Raw genomic sequence first — 9,862 nt, 5'->3', positions numbered from 1 at the left:
CTCATTTTATGTCATTATAATCTCTTGCATGTAACTAGATCTTGCATATACTAAATTAACATGTAATTTAGTTACTAATTAGAGATTCTAATTAGGGGTCTAGTACCTTCATTTACAACAAGGAATCAAAGTATATAAAGGTTTAAAGTATACTGTATAACATATACAAATAATTTCATATCCTTGAGCATAGTTATAACCATGGGTTTTAACGTTTAATGTTAAGGCATCTGAAATATTATCATCACTTAAAGACAGTGTTAAATTTGGATAGACGTCAAAATAAACTAGTCCATGAGCCAGACTTGATTTTATGACACCCATGATTGATTTTTTTCAATCCAAATTTCTTCCATCTCTTAGGGCTGCTATAAAGCTCTCAGGTAAACCTTCTAAGGTTAGTGGTTTAAAAGCCACTTGAACTAGGCCAATATGAATAAACTTGTGTTCTGACCTTTTATATGGTTCTAAATCATGGTTGTTCAGTAATTGCAGAAACATCTCTTCATTATTAAGTGAGACTGCTTCTTCTGTAGTTTTGACCACTTGTTTTAAACCCAATTTTTCGAAGGTACCTAGTTTATAAATTGTTTTAGCACTTACTTTGGGAGTACTCCATTTATTAAGTAAATCTAGAGAACATTGGTTTTATTGCCAAGAAAATGTTTAACTATACTCATAAAGGTTAGAGAAACATTGTGTTGAACTATTCAGCCAATATCCAACAAATAGATTAACACAAAGTTCTGGTAATACTGATGTTAATATAGCTAAAATGATAGCTGCATGATTCACTGGCCAACTTAAAGGTTGGTGGGATAATTATTTATCTACCACAGGAAGGAATGCTATCCTTAGCACTATAACAAATGTCGATGGTAAAGAAAAAGAAAACGCAGTTTATACACTAGCTATAAATATTGTTGAACACTTTACAGGAAGATATTATGATAATCATGAAAATATTAGAACTTTATTACAGAATCTTAGGTGTAAAACACTTACTGACTTTAGATGGTATAAAGATACTTTCCTTAGCAAGGTTATGGAACTCTCCGAGTCTAATAATACTCATTGGAAAGCCAAATTTGTGGATGGTTTACCTAATTTATTTGCTGAAAAAGTTAAGAAATCCCTCAGAGGTAATATGACCTCTATTTCTTATGATAATTATACTTATGGTAAACTTATAGGTACTTGTACACAAGAAGGCTTGAATCTCTGTAATGAGATCAAATTAAATCAACAACTAAAACGTCAGAATTTGGTTGAAAGAAACCAACTGGGTGAATTCTGTAAACAATTTGGCATGGATGTGCCAGCCTCTTCTCATAAGAAGAACAAACATTTTAATAATTCTTATAATACTTATAAGAAAAGAAAAAAGAAATATTACTCTAAGGACAAGCTTGATAAAAAGGTTGAAAGAAAAGCCTTTACAAAAACTTATAAGAAAAATAAAAAACCAGACAGACAGATTGTCTGTTATAAATGCAATAAGGTTGGCCACTTTGCTAAAGACTGCTGGACCAAAAATAAAATTGCAACTATTGATATTGATAATGAAATAAAAGATAAGTTATACAAACTTTTTCTAGTTTCTGATGAGGAACTTGAAGAATCTAGTTCCAGCTCTGATAATGAGGTTAAAATTACGGATAATGATTCTTATCTCTCTGAATCTTAAAGCTCAGAATGTGAACCTTGTCTAAAGAGTAAATCTTGTGACAAGAATGTCATTAATAATAATGATTTTTATAATCTAGTATCTCAGTTTCAAGAAAATCAGATAAATGTTCTCAATAATAATTATAGGGTTAAATTACTTAGAACTATCAAAGACCTCGAAATAAGGTCCAAGATAATAGATCAAATAGGCATTGAACGTACTTATAATACTAAAATTAGTTTTCGTAATGAAACAGATTACAAAGAACCTTATACTATGTCTGAGTTTATAATCTTCTAAAAACACGACAGATAAATTCTCACCCTACTTCTTTAAAAGATATTTTATCTGAAATTGAAAGGCTTAAGTTAGAAATAAAAAATTTAAAGAATGAGACTAAAAGTCAAGACACCAGAATATCTAATCTTGAAATTATTAGTCTTTTAGACCAAGCTCCCAAGAATAAAGCGACTCAATAGAGTCAGATAAATTCCGAAATTGGTAACAAGAATCCAGACATAGCTGACAAAATTGTTGGAGGTAAAGAGACTATGAACTCTTTAAATTTTAATAATTAATTTCTTCAAACCTTTGAGACTGTTGGTAGTCAAAAATGGTATATCAAAATTATCCTAAAAATTGATAATTATTTTTCAAATGAATTTATTGCTCTTATAGATAGCGGTGCATATTTAAATGTTATTTAAGAAGGATTAATTCCTACAAGGTATTTTGAAAAAACCTCATATACTCTTTCTCATGCAGGAGGAGAAAAACTGAATATTAAATTTAAGCCTCCTAGGGTGATACGTACGATTTATGTAGTTTTTTTAGCCTCTTATTACACGCATTTCTGGGTCATTTACATTGTTATGTATTGCAAAATGCCCCGAATTGGCTACTTTGGTTCGTCTTGTCCCATTTGCAGGAAATGGACCTTAAAGTGGCGATATCGTACCTTTTTCGTTCCTCTCAACATGCATTTTGAGGAGATGGAAATTTAGAGCAGAATGTCGTACCTCGGGAAGCGTGAAGGTGGTCCCTGGAAGCTAACCAAACGAGTTCCTTGCTGATTTCAGTGGATTACACTCGATCGAGAGGATTTGGTGGTTGATCGAGTAGTTTTGGCAGATGAAGTGTTCGATCGAGTACGTGCTGTACTCGATCGAAGGGAGCTATTCTGGAGGTGTTCGATCGAGAGCCTAAGTTGCTCGATCGAGAAGAATTGCTGAAGAACCACTCGATCGAGAGGAATGAAGTTGCTCGATCGAGTGACCAACACTTATACTCGGGATCTCTATTCCGTGTTAGGTTATTTTTGTTAATAAAAACGCTTCCCTATATAAAGGAAGTCGTCATTAGGTCATAATTATCTTTGGAACGCTTGAATACACTACATTACTCTTAACCACTGTTACTCTTACTTGCCTCTTTTCCGGATTCGCTACTTTGTAATCTTTCCCTTCTCTTAATCTCAATTTAATTCTTTCTTGCTCTTAATTATTGTTCTTCTTTACTTAGTTGTTCCTTAATTACTACTTAATCATTATCATTAGTTTATGCAATCTTATTCCTTTAGTCTCTCTATTATGTCTTGCCTTAGCATATTTATTGTTATTGTTGTTAATTACATCAAAAGCATGAGTAGCTAATTCTCCTAATGTTAGGATTAGGGGAGCCATGGTAGGGAATTGATGAGGTCATGAATAGGTTAGATGATTGTTTGTGAGAACTGTCCCACGACAATATAACTGTAATATGTTTAGTTGAGTGCGCGCTTCTAAACCCCTTAATCTGGTTAAATTCACTCCTAGATCGGAAGATTGGAATGAACAGACCTGCTATGAACAGTAGACTACCCTAATGAGGACGGAAGTTAAGTTAGTTGTAATCTAGGGAGGATAGCGGACCGGAAGGACCTTTCCTTTGCCCTTCTCACAATAGATCGTCTGGACTATTTATGAATGAGTTAGTGAACTGCCATGGTGAACCAGAATCTTGACATATCTCTCTTTATCTGATCACTTGTCTTTACTTTTTCTCGCTTTATTGCTCTTGTCTTTACTTCTCTTGCCTTAAACCTTCAGTAGTTTAGAAAACAACTTTAAAACCCCAATTGTTACTAGACAGGCGTAGTTAATAGATAGATACATTAGCCTCCCTGTGGAGATCGACCCTACTTACCGGTGACTTCTGTTGGTAGTATTAGGTATTTATTTTTTCTACTAAATTGACGGTATCAAATTTTGGCGCCGCTGCGGGGGAGGCAATTAGCCTATTTGTCTTTTTTTCTTTCCTTTGTCTCTCTCAGTCTCAGGGAATTTTTAATTCCTTGAGACAATTCTTATTTATTTTCTCCAGTGCTGTTTATGCCCAGGTCTAGCAGGTCAGAGTTAATGCCAGCTGATCCTGAACCAAAACGAACCTTTCGTTATAGACAAAGACTGTAGAGAAAGATTCAAAAGAAAGCCTCGGGTACTTTAGAACCCGAGCTAGAAAACTTTTTATTTGTAGAAGACCAGTCTTTTTAAGAAGACAATTCTATTTCCCCCAATTCTGTGAAGATGCCCAATATCGCGAGTCATTCAGAGCCAACAACTGCCTCAATCCCTAAACGTTTCAAACTTGCAACCGAGGATGGGAACACATTTGAGATTCGGCCTTCTTATATCAATCTGGTCGAAAGAAATCTGTACCGTGGAGTAGCTGGTGAAGATCCGCAGAAACATATGGAGGTTTTCACAGACTACTACTCTACATTCCCGCTACTAAGGGAGTAACCCAGGACAAGATTAAAGAGGTCCTATTTCCTTTCTCTTTAACCGATGGAGCCCGTGAATGGCTCACAGATCTCGACAGAACCACAGCCGGTATTACTAACTGGGAGACCCTGGCCCTTGCTTTTTAGAAAAGGTATTTTCCTCCACAACGAACTAATCAGCTGAGAGGAAAAATTACAAGTTTCAAGCAAACACCAGATGAAAACTTGTACGAGGCATGGTGCCGGTTTAAGAAGCTGGTGCGGTCTCTTCCTCATCATGGTTTCGATCAGTAGTTCTTATGCAACTAATTTTATAATAGGTTGTATGACGACCACCGATAATGATGATAACAAGGGATGGGGAATCATAGAGGAGATGGCTACCCATTGTGCTGAATATGGGAACCCAAGAGGAGGTATTCGAACAGTTTATTCTATTGATAGTGCAGTTGTGGCTCAGCTGGAAACCATGAATGCCCGTTTTGATAAGCTGGAGTTGCAGAGTGCTGGTGATCAACAGACGGTTCACTTGTTGACTAGACAAGAAGCCGTTTCATGTGAGAGTTACGGTAGTAATGATGGTCACACTGCGTCTAACTGAGAAGGAGCCGGTGCTTGCCTTTCAGCAATATAGGCAAGGAGGCTCTTATTATAACAATCAGAGTGGAATCCATCCTAATTTGAGATGGACTAGTCAGAATGTATTGAATCCCACCCCTCCCCCGCAGCAGCAGCAACCTTACATTCCTCCTCATAAAGCTCAACAAGGCTTTCAAAAGCCCCCATCCTTTCCACCGCCGCAACAAGGTGCTTCCTTCAGTGGGGTAAGTGAAACGGCAAAGTTGAAGTCAATGATTCAGTCATTGACAATCCAGTTGCAGAAGAGTGACCAACAAAAAGGATGCTTCGATCAAATCACTCGAGTCTCAAATAGCTCAACTCGCCACTGACCAATCGTCTAGGAAGCCGGGACATTTACCATCTCAACCTGATAAGAACGAATATGAGACGGTGAATCTGATAAATTTGAGGAGCGGTCTTTCCTACGAAGGACACAAATTGTCAACTGGTGAAGACATATCAGACCCGGAAACTACTGTTGCACGCCGTGAATAGTCGTCATTGGACGAAATTATGCTGAACCCGCGCAAAGTCCTCGATCGACTCATTTCAGGTGGTCGATCGAGAGGAAATTCTGAAGAAACTGCTCGATCGAGTGACATGGATGTTCGATCGAGTAGTGCTGATAATGAAGACATCGATTGAGTGGAGGAAAGTACTCGATCAAAGGAGTTTGCTGATGAAAGTACTCGATCGAGAGGAAAAAGGGGTCGATCGAGTAAGAAAGATGATGATCGTGTTGAGACGTTGGCAGAAAGAAATAAGGGGTTGGAAATTCCTATCACAATTCCTTTTCCAAGGCGATTGCAGAACAAGAAGGCCGAGCAAAAGTTCGGGAAATTTGCTGATATCCTGAAGAGCCTTCATGTTAACGTTCCTTTTGCCGAACTGCTTACCCAGGTACCCTCTTACATGAAATTTATGAAACAAATATTAACGCGTAAGAGGCATATTAGTGACCATGAAATGGTATCTTTGACTGAAATAGGGTCCGCCTTAGTTCAGAATAAGACACCACCCAAACAATTTGACCCGGGTAGCTTTTTGATTCCATGTCATATAGGAACCCACTTAATTGATAATGCGCTATGTGACTTAGGAGCTAGCGTAATTGTCTTACCACTATCTCTTGCTAAGAGACTGGGTTTGACCAAATTTCATTGTACTAACATGACTGTTCAGATGGCCGACCGTACTATATCACGGTCACTAGGTGTCTTAGAGGACATACCTGTGAAGATCGGGAGATTCTTTATTCCCGTTAATTTCATGGTCTTAGACATACCCGAAGATTCTTATACTCCTATTATTTTAGGACGACCATTCCTATTTACTGCTCGCGTGGTAATTGTTGTCGGGAGGAAGACCCTTACTTTTCAGGTAGATGACGAGGAGCTGACATTTTATCAGTCCAAAGCTCGTAGGGCCCCTATGCAAGTTCAACCTTGCAATATCACCCTCTATAGACCAAGTCATAGATTCTCCAGCCGATGATGTTGAATTTTGTGCTGCTATAGTGACACCTCCGCCTCAGACTGAGAGCAATATGGAGGACCATTCTGTTGTTTTCCTTGCTGCAGGTACAAACAGAGTGGACACTGGAGATTCCGTCGGTCATGGTGCAGTGAAAGTCAAGTTAAGTGATGAGAATGCTGCAAATGTTAATGCCACTGCCAGTAAGGATGCCAGAGGAAAGAAGAAAGTGAAGGCGTATGTGGACGCGAACTATTCTTCTTCTATCAGTTCAAGTTCAAGCTCACAGTAACCCAAGAGGATGGTCCACGATGCTGATGGGACTTCCTCCAGTCAGAAGCCTTCTTTTGGGCTATTACAGTGTTTTGGAAGATGAGCGGGGAATGCCCCGTTGTAAAACTTTGTAATTTGAATTTCCGTTTAGACACTTTATTTGCGTTTTAGACTGTTAGACAATAGCGTAGTTAGTTTTAGCATAAGACCGAATATAGACTGCGTTTTTTGTGAATTAGGTATTTGCGGGAAGTATTTCTATGTGCTTTTATGCAGGTTTGGGGAAGATACGCTGCATTGAGATGCGTGCCAAAGGAAAACAACTCGATCGAGTACTTTTTGTACTCGATCGAGAGGAATACCCAAAAATAATACTCGATCGAGCAGATTCAAGGTCTCGATCGAATGGTCTAAATAGGGGAGTTCTCGATCGAGCGCTAGTTTACTCGATCGAGCAGATTGAATGAAGAAGTTCTCGATCGAGTGGTTTTAAACCACTCGATCGAGGGACTACGCCTTATATCATGCATGGAGTATTCTTTTTCCCTTCTATTTTCATTAAACCCTTCTCCTCCCCTTTTGTTTTTGCGATAAAACCACCAAAAATCCCCCAATCCTCCATTTTTCTTTCCCATTACCAAATTCAGCACCCACATTACGTTCCTTGCTTGATATTCGACAATAGCCCTTCGTTTCTCCCTTCAAATTCGTGTTGGTTGCGATTTAATTAGGAATTTAGGGTTTGCTTGAGTCGGGTCGAAATCCGACTAATTTCTTGCGTTTTTTGTCAATTCTTTGCATCTTTCCGTGGGTTTTCAATCAAGTAAGTACTTTCCCTTTGATTCTTGTTGTTTAATCGCTTATTTTCGACCTTAATTAGGGCTAGGGTTTCGAAATTTTTTGATTCAATTGGGGAAAATCGTTTTGTAATTGTTTACTTGACTGATTAAGGACTTATTTGATTGTTAGGATAGATATTAACACTATCCCCTCTACTAGTTCTACTGCTACCCCATCCCTTTATGAGACAGTGGTCCCTGCTGCTGCCACCGTCACTAGTGCCGTCTCTGCTGGTACTATTACTGCCACTGCAGTCACTGTCCCTTCCACGGTGATGACCCCTGCTGCATCGTCACCTACTGTTGCAGCTACTTTCTCGTCTGCCTTAGTGCCCCGACCAGTCCCAGGTCACGCTCCTGGGCTGACTAGTTCTTCTTTGGGTTCTGCTGGACGAGGACGGGGTCGAGGACGAGGTACTCCTGCTGCTAGACGTGCTGCTGCCACGTTCAGTGCCGACGACTCCTTGGACCCGCTTCCTGACTATCCTGAGGTACGTTTCGTGAACTCGCTTCATCGTAAACGTTTCAAATGTTTAATGTGCTGTGACATCACTTCTACTAAGTTTTTGTGTCGGATCACACTTGAGAGACTGAGGATTTACGAGCCTGTTGCTAAGTTGTTGAATGGGACGGGGATGACCGGGTTGACCACCATGCATGCACTGACCTATGAGCAGCTGACCCTTGAGTTTTTCAGCACTTTTACCTTTTCGGCTGGTGCATATGACACTGACCCGGAGAGCTCTTGTGTCTCCTTGAGACGATTTAACCGGACCACTTTTTGGACCTTAGCTGAGTTTGGGAGGCGGTTAGGTTTGTCTTCTCACGGCCATCATGACCCTCCTCGGAAGGTCCTACACTTACTTTGGCCCACTTTGGCATAGACTCCTTTTGAGCAGCGGAGGTTGGCTCACGTTCACCTTCCCCCGGCCCGTTACTTTTTGCATCTTCTTTGCGGGACGATTTTTGGCCGTAAAAAGCCTAACAACATTAACAATGTTGAGTTGTCGATTTTGGGGGGCTATTTAAACATTGATAGCGCTGACCCCTTTATTCTTAACATTGCCTACTTAACAGCTTAGCATTTTAATGTTGTCGAGCAGAAGACGACGGGCACGATTTCCTGTGGAGGCATAGCCTCTTACCTCGCCCGTTCTCTATTCATTGACTTTCCCCACGGTCTGACACACTTAGACAGGGAAGCGGACTTAGATGATAACGCCTTGCAGGCGATGTTTTGGTTAGCTAAGGATCAGCGTACTTGGAAGATTTGTGGTTCCTAGTCCGTGACCTTACCGTTTCCCGACCTACCCCATCTTACACCTTTGACCACTGTGACGGGTAGGTTGCCTCCACCTCTACCTTCCTACCACCTCACACTTGCTCCTCCCACTACTTCCGCTCCTAAGAAGCGGAAGAGACCTGAGACTGGAGAGGGGTCCACATCGACTGAGGCTGGGCAGACTTCCACGCCCACGCCTACACCGACCCCTATCCCTACTCCTTCTGTTACACAGCCGGTCTTGCCGACTAATTTTGTTCCTCCTTCACCTTTTGAGGCGCCCGAGGTCATGGACCAAGGGCGTCGTGATGCTTTGCTCTTTGAGATGTGCAGGAGACAGGCTCGTATGGAGCATGACCAGGCACTTGCCTTATTTCCTCTGTATGAGTATTACATGAGGAGAGGACGCCCCGTTCTCGACGGCTGGCCACACCCTTCTTTCTACCGGTTCCCGGCGGAGGGGTACCCACAGCCAGAGAGCGAGGTGGACATAGCTGAGCAGGAGGAGAGAGCTAGAGCTGACGAGAGGAGGAGACGGGAGCAGGAGTGAGATCCTGACTACACGGTGGTAGATGAGGAGGAGGCTGTTGATGAGTAGCTGCTGGTCTACTCACTTCCCCAGTTTTCTGGCTGGTTTGGGGAAGTTCGTATATTTTGTATGTATTTCAGCTTTTATTTATTTTTCATCTCCTTTATTTATTTTTTTGTATTCATTCATTTATTGGTTGTTTTATCCCGTTCCCCGTATATATACTGCTGGTGTATGCCGAAGGACAACGAGGGCGTTGTCCGTTTTGGTTTAGGGAGGGTATTGCATCCTTTGAGTCTGCATTTGTACTTGTTTTGCATTCACGTTTATTTTCTTATTTGCATCGTATTTTATTTCAAAAATGAAAAAATAAAAAAAAAAATAGAAAAATCGAAAAAATTCAAAAATTTCACGT

The sequence above is a fragment of the Silene latifolia genome, chromosome Y (genome assembly GCF_048544455.1).
Source record: "Silene latifolia isolate original U9 population chromosome Y, ASM4854445v1, whole genome shotgun sequence".
NCBI classification, from domain to species: domain Eukaryota; kingdom Viridiplantae; phylum Streptophyta; class Magnoliopsida; order Caryophyllales; family Caryophyllaceae; genus Silene; species Silene latifolia.
This window is presented reverse-complemented; position numbering follows the sequence as displayed.